At 42.3% G+C, this 16,307-nt stretch overlaps 1 protein-coding gene and 1 long non-coding RNA gene across 28 annotated transcripts in view; both read right to left on the reverse strand.

Moving 5' to 3' along the window:
- LOC309538974 overlaps window positions 1-2,958 on the reverse strand; it is a 57,615-nt gene extending 54,657 nt beyond the window's left edge. Inside the window, exon 1 of the long non-coding RNA XR_014222567.1 lies at window positions 2,165-2,958. This is a non-coding gene — a long non-coding RNA (uncharacterized lncRNA). The remainder of the gene's footprint in view (window positions 1-2,164) is intronic.
- Window positions 1-16,307, reverse strand: part of NRXN3 (neurexin 3) — a 1,220,542-nt gene that overhangs the window by 758,435 nt on the left and 445,800 nt on the right. The gene's annotated exons all lie outside the window — the stretch shown is intronic.

The raw sequence follows: 16,307 nt of genomic DNA on the forward strand, positions 1-16,307 counted from the left end.
AATTCCTAACTGGATACCATAAGATCTGACTTACATGTTGCATCTTCTTCTCTCTCTCTTACGTCTCCCCAGTGCATAAAAATTAGATGCTACAAACACATTATTTGAATGGCAGTACGTGCAACATGCTCCATGAAAAGACCCATATCTCACAAAGTCCTTTTCTCTCCAGGCTAATTGCACGCATTAGCATTCAGACAATACGTTTGTTCCTATTTTTAGACAAGAGGCGTGATGAGCAAGAGTGCATCTGGGCAATATACAATGAAGTTTAAATTTGAGCCAGAGCTCACTGGGCCTTAGCTGCAGAACCTGTTTCCACACCAGCACTCAACCCTGGAATGTGAAAAGTAGCAACGGAAAAAATAATGCCTTTGAACAGGCACAGAGTGCACACATCTACTAGGAAGGGGGAAAGGCATCGCTCTGTTTTCAGTCTGTCTCAGTTTTACATGCATTTAATCAGAAGTCCATTCTGTCTCCTTTAAAAAAAATTGCACAAACATAAACACATTTAAATTATTTACATTTTCTCTAAAATGTACATTTTTGAAAGCATCCCGATTTCCTAAAGCATATACTTTGGGACACATTTTCCTTAAAGTACACATTTTCCTATTAATTTTCTCTTAAATAAGATATCTTTGTATGTTTTCCCTAAGATGTGCATTTTTGGACACATTTATGAGATGAGAACTGCACTGCAAAGTTAAGAGAAGTGTGCATTCTGAAGGATTAACTGTGTTCCTTTTAACTAGAGATGCAAAAGATTCGACCTGGGGCTTTGGCAGGCATCACACATGCTCTGCAACTGAGCCACAGTCCTTCACCCACCCCAATGCAACCATTTTCACACCCAGCTCCTATGCATTTTGTATTAGGTGAATATTAGGTATTCCAGGAGAGAAGACACCATTTCCAAGCAGATTTGATCCCCAGAAAGGGCTGTAGCTCAATGGTAGATACAGAAAGCCCCAAGTTCAATCTCTAGGCAGGACTGGGGAGATATCTCTGCCTGAAATCCTGGGAAGCTGCCACCAGTCGATCAGTGTAGAAAATACTGAGCTACAGTATAAGTACTAATGGTCTGAATCGGCATAAGGCAGCTTACTAAATTCTCAATGTAATTGAACTGACATTGGCTTTCACTGCATATATTTTAACTTTCTTTGGCCTCCATCAGTTTCCCAACAAACTGTGTCAAAATGGGAGGAAACATAGAAAATGATGGGATCTAACGACTCAGTACAGTGGTACCTCGGGTTACATACGCTTCAGGTTACATACATGTCAGGTTACAGACTCCGCTAACCCAGAAATAGTACCTCGGGTTAAAATTTTTGCTTCAGGATGAGAACAGAAATAGTGCTCCGGCGGCAGCAGGAGGCCCCATTAGCTAAAGTGGTGCTTCAGGTTAAGAACAGTTTAAGGTTAAGAACGGACCTCCGGAATGAATTAAGTACTTAACCCGAGGTACCACTGTACTATGGATGTATATATTTCCCATAGGTTTTAAAGAGAACCACCACTGTAAAAATCAAACATGAGTTGCAGCTATCATAAGGGGCAGAAGGCACAGCATTTATTTTAAGATTTTTATACACAACTTCAACTGGATTTAAGTTCTAAAGAAGGGAATACAGACTTAGCAAATGGACACTGATTTAGGTTTTCTTAATACAGAGAGCGCAACTTTGTGTATCAATCTGGTGCACCAAAATCCAATATATTGTGAGGGCAGGAAGAGCACTGCACTCTGTGAGAGATAGCAAGAATCAAACTTGAATAAATCTTCTGGAAAAACTGCTCTCTCTACTTGTCCCTTCAAGGCATTGCAAGCATTTCTATCAGAGCTAGCCAATGGGCACTAAAAAAAACATCAAGATGATGAGATTGGCCCCGCTTGACTAAGTCCTCCTCAGTGCCAGGAATTCCCTATAAATAGTAAAGTGTGCCAGGAAATATATTCTGAGTCTATATGGAAAGTTCAGGTATACTGGGCACAGAAGTTCACCACACCTGAATGTTTCCTCCTAGAGGTCATGATCCAATCTAGAAGTTAATAACCCTTTATGCGGTTAATAACCCTTTATGGAATGTATAAGTTTTCATGATTCTTCACTAGCACTAGTTAGTCAACAAGTACTTCCATTGTTTCAAATACCTTTTGTCCATCTGGCAGTTACTTCTTCTCCACCCCATCCATGGTCTCAATTTCCAAAGCTGCCTTTCAACCCAACTGGTTGGGTGACCATTGTGATCTTGTTTATGTATTTCTGTGACATCACTGTGTCAGATGTGGCACTGTGATGTCACTGAGAAAACCATACAGGCAGCCACATTCAAGCCAGAGGAATCTACTGTCTTGGCAAATAAGGCCAATGGGTGCAGAGACAATACATTTGCACTGAAAACCAGGCATGGAAGAAAAAAAAAGAAGGGGTGCTTTCTAAATCCATGAATATGAACACACACAAAAGTAATTTTGTCTCAACCAAATCAATGTTTATCTAATATTGGAGATGGGGAAACAAGGCATCTTTCAACATATCCTACCCCGGTACATTTTTCAAGGGGGTGTCCCTCTTTGCAGCTTAGTGTACAATACAGCATGCTAACCTTTATATCTACTTTGCAAGTGCAAATGTTGGCTCACTTGGAGCAAGTAATGGAAAAAGGAACACAGTTCAGTAAGATCTCATGGTTGCTTTTGGCCATTAATTAGAAAGGACAATGACTGGAAGAAAGCTAAAATAGTCTGCCACTCCCCTTTAATGTCTAGGATGCTGCTAAAGGGGCAACAAACTCATTGTTTTCATTCTGCTTAACAACATAACATTTGCTAGTAACCACAAAACATCCATTAAACTAGGGGTAGCCACTCCAGATGTTGTTGGGCTACAACAGCCACTATCCCTATGTTGGAAATGCAACAGCAGAGATTGTTCAGTGTATAACTCCAGGGTTAATGCTGTTCTCAGGGTTAGACAACTGTGTGTGTGTGTGGAGGTGTGTGTGTGTGTGTGTGTGTGTGTGTGTGTGTGTGGAGGTGTCAATTAGCAACTAGGCAGAGTGAGATAGCATGTGTTCTGATAGAGATTCTTCACTCTGTATGTTTGGTTGAATGTTCCCATTAGGCACAAGGCTTGAAGTCAGAATGACAAAACCTGTTTCCTCCCCCTCAAATTATGCCGTTTATGTTCAGTTTTCCTGTTTAAAGCTTCATCAGGATTTCTTTTCCCCTTCGGACTCATATCTGCATTATTAAAGTGAATTGGCTAACACCCTGTGCTAGCCTGTGCTTTATGGGAATTGTATTCCAATAACATCTTCATAACACCATGGAGGCTATGTCCTGTACTAAAGTATCCCACACAATAGAACTACCTACTGTACTGTACACTACAGGAATCTACACAGGCCTTAAAGAAAACCTCCATCACTACAGTCTCCAGTTAGCATTCAAATGGATTTAAGTTCTGAAAGGTCAGTCATGTGAAGTGGCAATGCAAGAAAGGTATGTAGAGGACAGGATGGCACAGCCAATCCTTCTCCAACTTGCATATCAGGAGAAAGGAAAAGAGGTGTCTGCTATACAAAGCAGCAAATAGGCCAGGGTAGGGAATATTCCCTAATTCCACTGTGGGCAACCTTCTGGGGGATGTCATGGATCAGCATGCCCAGAATCAAAGGCAAGCAGAGCAACCTACTTGCTTTTGTCAAGTAGGCCACACACAAGTCACAAGCCCCACACAGCTCTCCAGCCTCTAATCAGGCAAGCAAGAGGCATCATCACAATTCAGGGACACATTCCAGCTAAGCAAAAGTACTCAAGCAGCTGCAGAACAAGGCCACCGATGGGTGTAGCCTGGCATGGCCTGCTGAGATTCCTGAGGGCCAGAGAGGCCTGGAAAGCCTGGGCCTGAGGTTCCCACCTCAGCTTAAGATTTCCAGAGGCAATTTATCAAGCAATGGAAACAACTTCTTTCACTAGCAGAATCACTATAGTGGTTCATTGTACAACCCCCCACAAACAGCACACAAAGGTGCTGCCATCCACTGACAAATATTGGATAGTCTCTGCAGGCCACCCAAAAGGGCTGCCCCCCATAGCTCACAGTTTATCCTCCTTTGTTGTACACATGCAGTGGAGGAGAGAGCCGTCGGAGGTTCCGTACGACCAAGCTGAAATAGCTCTCCTCTACTTCGTACTTCAGAATCCATCGGGCTCTCCTCCTCCAATGGTGATTAACGACCTAAATCTTTAATGAGGCTTCAGGCACGCTCCCATTACGAAGAGTATCCAAGCAGCAGAAGGAGTCAAGAAATGTGTGCTACATTGCTACGTTTATTTCTAACTACACAGGACAGAAAAGAAAAGCATCTGTGAGAGTCAGTGAACAACTGAACAAAGAAACAGGAAACCAGTAACATCAACATCCGTCTCCAGTGAGACTTCCAACAGTCTGGAATGTAAACAGAGTCTTGTGACTCCAAAAACAGCATAGTGGCATAACAGAAATCTAACAAGAGCTTGGTTAGTGGGTGTGGCTTTGCTATACAGTGGTACCTCTGGTTACGAATTTCCAGAGGCCCAGCCACATCCCAAAAACTTCATAACTGGAGGAGCCCTTCTGTGCACGCATGCATAGAAACCCGGAAGTATACACTTCCGGGATTGTCGCATTTGTAACCCCAAGGATTATGTTACCCAAAGGTAACGTAACCCGAGGGTCCACTGTATTGGCTGGGGTGCCATCTTGACTAAAATATTGGGTGGTCCAAGTAAGCCCCACCCTGCCTAACTGATCACATAATACAGTGCACGCACACCATTTGAATAGCAATGCCCATCAACTTTGGGGGTGCCCGCCCCCTCAAATATTTTTTTGGGGGGTGAAGTCTCCTCGGCCCCAAGGAGTTGTCTCCTAAGCTATATAGGAAATTCCACACACACCCTTTTCTTTTTGTTTAAACAAATAAATCTGTCCACTCCTATGCTGGTGGGAAACATGGGCATGCATTCCCCCCCCCCCAAAGGAAACCGTTTCTAAAAGAAAGTACTCAAATACTAGCATGACATCATCTGACCCACAAGGGGCCAAGATCCTCAGCCCAATTCATCGCAGTAGAGCCAGTGAGGTGAATAAACGAAGGGAGCAAATGACAGAGGAAGGGAAGCTGCTGATGCCACTCTGAAAATCTTTGTTTAGACATAGTAGCAGTTACTCTTGAGGAACCTGTTTACATTCACTGAGCAGGTGCACAAGCTTTTGAACAGCTCACTTTCTCACTTGGGCAGGCTTGGAAAGCATGTGATCTCCCAAGCTAATGCTACTAAGACACAGTAATCACACCTTAGTTTTTACAGCCCTAATCAAGAAGTAGAAAGGGAGGCTGGTGGCCCTTGATAGGCCATGTCTGGCTCAGTGGGCCACAAGTTGTGCAAGCCTGGTCAGTGTGGATGTTACTGTAGTAAACTCCCTTGAGGATGCTGAAATTGGAAAGTCACATGCTTAAATGAGGGTGGAAGAAAAGTGCACGATGGACAACAAGTATGTGAGTAGAAGTGGTTGTGTCCTGCTTGTTTCATCTTGTGTCAGTCTCCCTTTTAAGCCTAAAGTGACTCTCATTTAGGGCTCCATACCATATCTCATAACATTTGCTTTAATTAATGAATACAGTGCTCAGAACTATTGGTAACTTAACTCTAATTTGCTTGCTTTTGTTTCTGCTCCAGAATAAGTGATCTGAGGATTGCAGTATACAGTGTGCCATGAAAACTTCTTTGGGGAAAACAAAGGGACCCCTAACCGTTAGGTCCAGTCACAGACGACTTTGGGGTTGTGGTGCTCATCTTGCTTTACTGGCCAAGGCAGCCAGTAATGTCTCTACAAGCCTGGCCTCTCTCCTGTTCTCTCTTCCTCCAGTATTTACCCTCTGCTACACTGAAACCTAGTTATTGTATTACACATATTTTTGCTATCTCATGACCTTCTCTAATCTCCCCACACATACACACACCAAAGAAAATCACTATGGGCAGGATAACCATTAAAGGTAAAGGTAAAGGGACCCCTGACCATCAGGACTAGTCATGGACGACTCTGGGGTTGCAGCGCTCATCTCGCTTTACTGGCCGAGGGAGCCGGCATTTAGCTTCTGGGTCATGTGGCCAGCATGACTAAGCCGCTTCTGGCAAACCAGAGCAGCACACGGAAATGCCGTTTACCTTCCCACCGGAGCAGTACATATTTATCTACTTGCACTTTGACGTGCTTTCGAACTGCTAGGTTGGCAGAAGCAGGGACCGAGCAATGGGAGCTCACCCTGTGGCGGGGATTCAAACTGCTAACCTTCTGATCGGCAAGCCCTAGGCTCTGTGGTTTAGACCACAGCGCCACCCACCACTTAATTTAATTGCAGTGTCAGGGGATACAATGCAGGTGCCTTATGTCAAACTGACAGTATACAAGCCATGACTAAGAGACCAGCTCTTTTATATAAGTGCTCCCTGGAGCAAAGGGTCTATGGGAATCTCCTGTCTGTAGAAAGTTTCAACAGAATTGCTCGTAACTTCCTGAGGATGCTATGTGGTAATGTTTATTGCACTAACTTTAATGTCTGTAAACCTTTTGCTTATAAGAGTGTTATCAGCAATGTAAAGATGGTATATTTGCTACTTTCATAACATGCTGACATCCCTTGATCAAGTAGGAAAAGTCAAACTTGCATTTTTAACCAAGACAATCATAAATACCCCCACCCAGTACTTGGTGCTTTCTATGAGCTATATTTAAAGAAAGGAGAAATGTCAACTTAAAACTGTTGTGCCCATTTGTGAAAGTGGACCCTGTGTACAAAAGGACACTGGAAGTCCATTTTAGATGCCCTACTGCTGTGAAAACATCTCCTTTACTGTACAAGAGCTTCAATTTAAGTAGCTACTTTGCTTCCCTGTTGATCTGGAAGTAGCAATCTTTTCCTCCCTTGATTATGCTTTCCTCCGCCTTTTTTTACAGAACCAACTTCTCTTAGAAAACCTGAAATGAATTCTACACTGCTTACCTGTGCAGACACCCCAGAAAGAGAAGAATATTCTGCTTACAGCGCCAAGTTAACATATATATAAGTGCAGATCCTTGCATCATTATTGTAGTTGTTTATGTTATTGACTTCCCTTTAAACAATCCAGAACTTTCACAATAAACTCCGAGTGAGGCAGCCATGTTAGTCTGTTGCTGAATAACCAGCAAAGAGTGTTGTGGCATCTTAAAGGCTAGCAAATTTATGATGGCATTAGCTTTCATGCGCTTTGTGGCACAATAAAAATGTTAGTCTTCAAGGTGCAAAAAACCACACACAAAAACCCTTTTGTTGTTTTAGTGAAAAACAGGCATCACAAAGGAAATCAGTCAGCAAACAACTGTTATGATCCTCATCAATGGAATTACCATCCCAAAAAGAAAACATTCAGCATGGAACTCACTTTAACTTGTACAAAATATATCCAGAATATGCACCAAAGAGTTCAGAAGGACCTACAGGCCACATTCAACTCCTTCCAACACATATTAATCACAAGAGCAGCATTACCTGTTCTTTCCAGTGCACCAGGCAGGCTGACTAACCGCCCTGTGTGGGAGAGCCATCTTACCTGATTCAGGAGCATCCTTCCACTGCAAAATGATGGCTGCATTTCATGCTGCTTAGGTTCCTGATATAAAATGAGCATCGGTGGAACAGATTAGAATCCTACTGCATTGCTTGCCTACTGCAGGGTCCAAAAGCAAGAGACAGCTTTGGAATTAGAGATCCATAACCAGCAGAGAAATAACTTACCTTTCAACCTATTAGTAGGAAACCTGTTTTGACAAAAACCATTGGCAGAAGGATACCCAACATATATCCAAAAGTGACTATGCTTTTCATTCTCTTTTTGTTAACCAGAATGGATGTGTTTTCGCTGAGTGATATCCCCCTCCCCCCGCGACAACATTTGAATTCACACCAGCAGCTTTGGCACTGCCAGAAACATTGCTGCTTTCAATTTTAAAATGAAAACACTGGTGCTATGCAACACAAGAGCGAAATTAATTCAGAGCCGCACAGACTGTATTGCATAGCTGAAAGAATGTTCTAACCACCTGTTTATGAGCAAAACTCAGTCATAAAACCAGCTGTGAGCAACAAACAGCAATGACAAACAACAATTTCTCACTCCTTTTGAAATGCATAATGGCATCTAAATCACACAGCATCACAGGAGTACTCTGCAAGGATGAGACGATTGTAATTGACATAGCTACCCATATGCCCTTCTCCACTATGTGGTGTGTTGTTGAGCTATAAAACTGGTTGTGTTTAAGAGAAACAGAGCTTTTAAATCCCAAGGTGAGAGTGGAGACGACCACAGATAGATTCCTTACCCTTACAGCGCCTAGATTGCCTCTCCAGAGAATGCAAGGTAGGATTTATAACCTCAGACAAGCAGTATCCACCGCCATACACTGAAATAACACTGTCAAAACATTTCACATTCATATTGGAGGATGGGGTTCAGACTGGAAGGAAGGTGGAGCAAAGTACAGATGAACAAGGAAAAAGTGTTTAGGTGCTTAGAGGTGAAGGCAGTTAAACCATCCAATGTATACTGTCAGCAACCTACCCGGATAGAAACCAACTTACCTGCACATCTTGAAGATCCATATTAAGGAGAAGGCAGTGGGTTTCACATGGGAGAGGGAAGGACATGCTTTGGTGGTGAAGCACATGTTCTGCGTGCAAAAGGACCCTAATCTAATTCCTGGTATCTCCTGGTGGGTCTGAAAAAGACACACTGCCTGAAACCCCAGTTAGCTGCTGCCAGTCAGTGTTGACAGTACTGAACAAGACAGATCAATGGTTTGACTCAGTATAAGGCAGCTTCTTATGTTCCCATGATAGCTTGAATTGTACCACAAGAGTGTGAGAAAGAAATGAAATGGAAGTATAGCTTTAAAAAAGAGAAGCATTTGAAGTGTTAGGGCAAAACATGAAACATGTACTGAAACCCCTAATAGTTATAGGCCTTGTATAAGCCATATTTGGACATTCAGCATTAAACATCTATAGCACATATCCAGCAGCTACATAGAAAGAAGTTGGGGAGCTTAAATAGTTCTTCTGCCAAATTTCCAATTACTCAAAAACCATGTTTAGTCATAGTGCACTGGTGAATGGGAAGGTAGGCTTTTAAGGGGTAGACATGGAGGTAAGCCAAGATATTTACTATATTTTTTTGGGGGGGGCAGCTCATTTTCTCCCAACTAGGGTTGCCATATTTTGAAGAATAAAAAAACAGGATGCTATGATGACTCTTATTTTAAATACCCCTACTATATGTAGGCTATTGAAGCTGTGATATATGGCTGAGGGTGGCAGGAGAAGAGAAGAGGAAACCAAGTCTTTAGCCACCAGTTATGTCTATGACTCATCCAGAAAGTATAGCCAGAGACATTTAGGCAAATTTTAAAATTCCAGCTGGACAGAAATTTTACCTAAAGAGGATGTGTCCTAGAAAAAAAGGACACATGGCAACCTATAAAAATGTGGGGAAGCTTGGTATTTGTTGCATCCAAACCTGGTTTAAAGCAGGGGTAGCCAATGTGGTACCCTTCAGATGTGGTTGGACCAGAATTTCCACCAGCTCCACAGCAACATGTGGAGGGCACCACGTTGATGAGCCCTGGTTTAAAAGGGTCCGTCTGTGTTAGCAGATCTCAAAGAGTTCCATTTGACCATCATAAACTTCATCTTGTCATTTTGATCCCAAAACCTTGTATGGTTCACAGGGACAATTAATTTTATCAGCAGAGGTACCAGCGGATACTATGAACCAAAAATAGTGTCGATTAATACTGTATGTAGACACAATGCGCAATGTTCACATCTTTCTTGGGAACCTGGAACATCAGCCAAACAAAGTGACAATTGTGAAGGCAACAAAGCATAGCTCACAACCTTTCCAAGCTGTGTGTTGTCCTGTGTTCTAGATTGGAACAGGGGATAATTCGATTCCATTTGAATTTTAATGCAAACCTATCTAATTTGCACTTCCTCAAACAATATGTAAACCAAAACACAGCTGTTTTTCAAAATGTGCTCTAATCTGAATTTTGCACTGCAGTTATCTCACGAAAAATGTTGGCAAAAAGGGATAGTGTACATAAGGGAGAAGTATACATAAATGCATATATTAATGAAAAAAACACACAGAAGTACATTATATTCAAAGGGCTCACAAAAAAGTATAGATCAGGCAAAACTGCATATTTTAAGAGAAATGCACCTCAAAATGTTTATGATTTTTCTCAATGACTTTAAAAAATCCACAAACTAATGCAGGAATGTGCCAAACTGAATTTAAGATTGAAAAAAATGACAGACAGACAGAAAGCAAAATAAACAGATTTGTTCATCCATAGTTCTAGATAAGATGTATTCAGTATAAGACGCATAGCCTACACAATAAACAATACTAGTCTAGACTCCTTTCTCAGAAAATCTACTCCTGCCCCCTTTAATAATAAATGGTTGTATCCAATGGAGTTGTCCTATTAGTGCAATGCAAAAGGACTTGTGCACATCTACCCACATACCTCTGTGCACCCCCTCCCAAGAAAAAAATCTGTTCTGATGGGTAGAGGGGGAAATCCCAGAACAAAATGGGGGATATGGAGGCATGCAGAGAGACAAAATTTCATTGTGCAGGTGAAAGTCCTTGCCCTAACAGGACAGCTTCACTACATAAATAGTCAACACCTTTAAAGACAGTCAGCAAATAGAGTTTAATAATAATAATAATAATAATAATAATAATAATAATAATAATAATATTTATTTATTTATACCCCGCCCTCCCCAGCCAAGACTGGGCTCAGGGCGGCTAACAACCAATAATAAAAACAAGTTGATTAAAATACAATTTAAAAAAGATTAAAATACAACACTAAAACATTAGAATGCAGCCTCTTCACAGGAGGAGAAAGGAAAAGAAAGAGGGGGAGGGAATCAAACTGATTCTAAGCCAAAGGCTAGATGGAACAACTCTGTCTTACAGGCCCTGCGGAAAGAGATCAGATCCCACAGGGCCCTGGTCTCAAGAGACAGAGCATTCCCCCAGGCCGGAGCCAGTGTTGAGAAGGCCCTGGCTCTGGTTGAGGCTAATCTGACTTCCTTAGGGCCCGGGACCTCTAGGGTGTTGCACCTAGACACTCAGCCAAGCTTCCCTTTCCCTAGAAATATCAAAAGCTGCTTCCAAAGAGAGTCAGCAGTACTAGCATACCATGGAAAACTCAGTTTTACATGCTGGGCATTTAATAAACAAAACAAAAGCTGACACGCTAGAGAGCCATCTTTCCCAGAAGAGATTGGACGCTCCCTGACCCAATGTGCCTTCAAACTAACAAGTTACATAATATGACAAGCCATCAATTTATGCAAATGTGCAGCAGCATTTATCATGCCACACATGAATGATGTATTATTATCCAAAGCACTTCAGGCAGGCAATGCATAAAGGGAAAACAAGCACGGAGAAATCTGGGAAACTCCAGACCACTATCTAATACACTCCCTTGGGCCTTACAGACACAGTCAAGCAAAAGGTAGACAAACATTGCAACTGAGATTTCCAGCAGATCATGTTGCAAGTATCAGAGGAGAGAAAAACCAAGATAAAAAGTCACTCTATGGAACAGTTTAGGTCCATGGCTCACTATAGCACATCTGCCACATGGAAGCAACTTTGAGTTACCCACATCGTAGCTATCTTCATGCAGAGAGTGGACACTAAACTCTTTGTTTGAAATGACTCACCATACAGATTGGATCAAAACACCACAAGTATCCCTTTCTTTCTTTCTTTCTTTCTTTCTTTCTTTCTTTCTTTCTTTCTTTCAACACAGTAGTCAGTATCTCCAGTGGGACTTCCTACCAAGTAAGTATGCCTCAGCCTCCTAAAGTCTTACATACTTTTTAATGCCACAATAACAGCAGATTATATTCACTGATTATGCCATATGTGTTCTGGAGCAGTAGATAACACCTCAACTTTCTTCAGTGAGAGCAATCAATTCTTTCAGAAGAAGAGAGATGCAGACCACCAACTGTCTGGTCTCCATGCCCCGTTCTTTTTGAACAGAAAGATGGGTATACCAACATATACTGTAGGACATGATCATGGAGTCAGATATTGTTGACAGCTAGGATGCAGAATCTGCAGTCCTCCAGCTATGGTTAGACTCAAAACCCTATCAGCCCCAACCATCATGGCCAATGGTTAGAGGGTGGTAGGAGTTAGCAAGAACTGGAGGCCACAGCAAGATTCTATATATTGTATCCCTTCATTTGTAGAAAAATATCATAATATACTGAATGGAAAAACTTGGTTCCCAGTGGATACTGCTAGGAACAGACAAAATGAGGGCATTATTATTTAATATGTATATTATAGTTGTTTCAAAAGATACTAATCATACATAAAGTCAGATTAAAGAAGCAAGACTGTGGGAAAAGGTCTCTCTAATCCAAGAGATTTACTTGGTAATAATATGTGATGCTTAATACTCCTGCCTAGTAACAACTTGGGCCGGGTGAGGGAGACAGGCAACTGAGGATTATGGTTTCTCTCTTTAGAAAACCTCAACCTTAACAAAAAGCACTCTGAGGTAAATCCTAATTATATGAGCAGGATTGATAAGCATAGCCAAGTGCAAGAAGAGTTGGCTACAAGTTTCACCTGTCCCTATAACAATGGCCATTTTCAGAATATCGCTAGACAAACAAACAAATGCATCTTGTTGAGAGCCCTAAAGCAGCTAAAGCGTGGAAGAATTGTGCACTCATCTGGAGGCATTTTGGAAGTTTTTACCAAAGCTAATCACCTGTGAACCTAGCAGTTCGAAAGCACGTCAAAGTGCAAGTAGATAAATAGGTACCACTCCGGTGAGAAGGTAAACGACGTTTCCGTGTGCTGCTCTGGTTTGCCAGAAGCGGCTTAGTCATGCTGGCCACATGAGCCGGAAGCTGTACGCCGGCTCTCTCGGCCAATAAAGCAAGATGAGCACCACAACCCCAGAGCCGGTCACGACTGGACCTAATGGTCAGGGGTCCCTTTTGTTGTTGTTGTTGTTGTTGTTGTTGTTTAGTCGTTTAGTCATGTCCGACTCTTCGTGACCCCATGGACCAAAGCACGCCAGGCACTTCTGTCTTCCACTGCCTCCTGCAGTTTGGTCAAACTCATGGTGGTAGCTTCGAGAACACTGTCCAGCCATCTCGTCCTCTGTCGTCCCCTTCTCCTTGTGCCCTCCATCTTTCCCAACATCAGGGTCTTTTCCAGGGAGTCTTCTCATGTACTGGAGCCTCAACTTCATGATCTGTCCTTCCAGGGAGCACTCAGGGCTGATTTCCTTAAGAATGGATAGGGTTGATCTTTTTGCAGTCCTTTACCTTAATCACCTGTCAACTGGAGGTGCCTGAAGAGGCACCGAAAACTAGCTTGCCTCTTCAGTCAGGTGGTCAGCTGCACTAAAAACTTTCAAAAGATATGCACTTTCCCCTGCCCCTGTCAGGGATTGTGACCTTTCTCTGTAAACCAGGGCCAAATAATTTAGAGCTTAAGAAAATAAAACAGAAAAGATTAAAACTTTTTTAAAAATAAACAGCAACAATAAAGGTTCTGTTAATTTTTAACTTGGGAACTTTGAAAAGTGGGGTGCAAGGCGACAGTCAGCAAACCAGAAACACAATCCAAATGCTCACAGATGGGATATTGCAAGTATGTGGAAAAGCAAGAAGCAAGGTGGCATTTAAAAACTGGCAGTCCTTACAGTGAGAGCAATAAGTTAGACCCAAAGGTCAAAACAAGTGAAGGGGACAGGTGTCAAAACACACATTATTTTGACCTTTGTATTCAACACAAAACTGTTCTAATAATTAAAAAGAGTGATCTCCTGTCAGCTTCTCTTTGCGTAATGCATTAACTCTTTATTTTTGCTCATTTCAGCAGTGGACATGCTGTCACCAACATAAAGCCACTGTTTCAAGCAGCTTCACGGTAGCCTAAAAGGGATGGAGCAGGGCAGGGATAGACTGAAGACTAAATGACTTGTACGGGTTCTACAGAATTCTTACACCTACAAAACACAAACTGTATCAGAAAGAAAGGGAAACTGTCAAAGCAACAAGTGATTCAGATAGCTCAAGCCTGCACTGGGCACTGGCTAGCCTGATGCAGAAATCTGTACGCGCAACATAGGATTGCTTAGCTGATTTCAGAAAATCATCTACCATTTCCACCCCATTTGTCAACAGTGGAGAAGGCAGTAAGTAAAGGGCGGCTTTTTCTTAGCTGTGGAGGTCTGGCTATGGAACTACCTCCTCAAGAAGATTTGTCCAGCACCAATGCCATTTTTTAATTTTATTTTTTTTTAGAAGCCAGGAAAGACCCTTGCTAATTACTCAGACTTTAAAAACTTTCCCCGGGTTCCTCTACACACACACACACACACACACACACACACACAAGCTGTATTCTTATGTACTACATTTTTTTTAAAAAAGGGGGATTTATTTTTGTTTTAAACATTGTCCTTGGGCAGCTTTGAATTTATTTCATGAAGAAAAGTGGAGGTATGCTTCATTGGTTCCCAGTACGTTTCCGAGCACAATTCAAAGTGTTGGTGCTGACCTTTAAAGCCCTAAACGGCCTCGGTCCTGTATACCTGAAGAAGCATCTTCACCCTCATTGTTCAGCCCAGACACTGAGATCCAGCGCCGAGGGCCTTCTGGCGGTTCCCTCGCTGCGAGAAGTGAGGTTACAGGGAACCAGGCAGAGGGCCTTCTCGGTAGTGGCGCCTGCCCTGTGGAACACCCTCCCAGCAGATGTCAAGGCAATAAACAACTATTTTACTTTTAAAAGACAACTGAAGGCAGCCCTGTTTAGGGAAGTTTTTAATGTCTGACGCTGTATTGTTTTTAATATTTGATTGGAAGCCGCCCAGAGTGGCTGAGGAAACCCAGCCAGATGGGCGGGGTATAAATAATAGAATATTATAATATTATTATTATTAAAAGCATAATAGATACTTTAATTAATATGGGCTCTACAGCGCCTTGTGTGTACTCTTTTGGATCAGGGCTTGTGCAAGATGTGGGCTGGGATTTGGCTGAATCGAGATTGTGAATATCCAGCTAAATGGATGGTTGGTACATTGAGCTCTGGCACAGCAGATCACCAGTTGTGGAAATGGGGTGTTGATTCTAGTTATTCTCCCCCCACATTCCCCAGTGATTGACAATCAATGCCAAAACTGAGAGCGCCAACCTTCTGCTTGGCATGAAGACTTTTTTGCCTCCATCTATGCATGAGAATTTCTGGAGCAGGACCAGAATTCATCCCTACCAAGTTATGCCACTGAAATCGGCGGTCTATCCAGCATATAAGAAATCCAATTTCCAAGATTTCAAATCCCATTTCTGGCACAGGAGGGGCTTCCATTTAATTTGTGTATGTAAATGCAACTGTTTCTCAGCTGGATGAAAGGCTGGTTTGTGCTATGGGTAACGTACACAGATGCAGAATAATTGCTGATATTATAAACCTTTGATACCAAGCCGCTCAGTGTGTCCCCCCCCCCTTCTTCCTGCATTATTTACTGCAATTCCAGGGGACATAAAATCAGCCATTTAGAAATCAAGCACTGTTATTTGCACTGCCCATGAAATACTGAGAAACAATGGGCTCTTTCCAGACAATCAGTTTATGGAGCAATAAATGCATGATTGTTACTAGTTCGTTGAAATATATCCAGATTTCTCCATCAAGGAAGCATTTCTGTTGGGGGCATGTGCCTTTTCCAAGGACTCAAATGGCAATATTTTTGGGCAGGGAAAAAATAGATTTCTCCACAAGCTACTGGGCCCATAAGTGCCATGCTGAACGTGGCTGTATACGTGTCAAGGGCATTTCATGTCTAATTGCCAGTGATGCCACAAGAGACAAACAGCTCCCCACTGCTGTGCTATTTTGTGAGCTTTTATTTTTCTAAATTATCTTATTTTTAACATGCTCTGCAGGTGTGCAGTCTCCCACTGTGCCCCCACAGTGCTGGAGCACTCAGAGATTAAAATAGCAGAAAGGCGACCCTCATCTACCACCCTCCTACGTTGCCCTGACATTTAGGGAATTTTAAAGAAGGTGGGCTTTCCGCTCTGAAAACTTGGGAGGAGGGGAGCTTGTGTGGCTCATGAACAAGCCACGCAAC

This window comes from Podarcis vaucheri, assembly GCF_965113315.1.
Source record: "Podarcis vaucheri genome assembly, chromosome: 1".
NCBI classification, from domain to species: Eukaryota; Metazoa; Chordata; class Lepidosauria; order Squamata; family Lacertidae; genus Podarcis; species Podarcis vaucheri.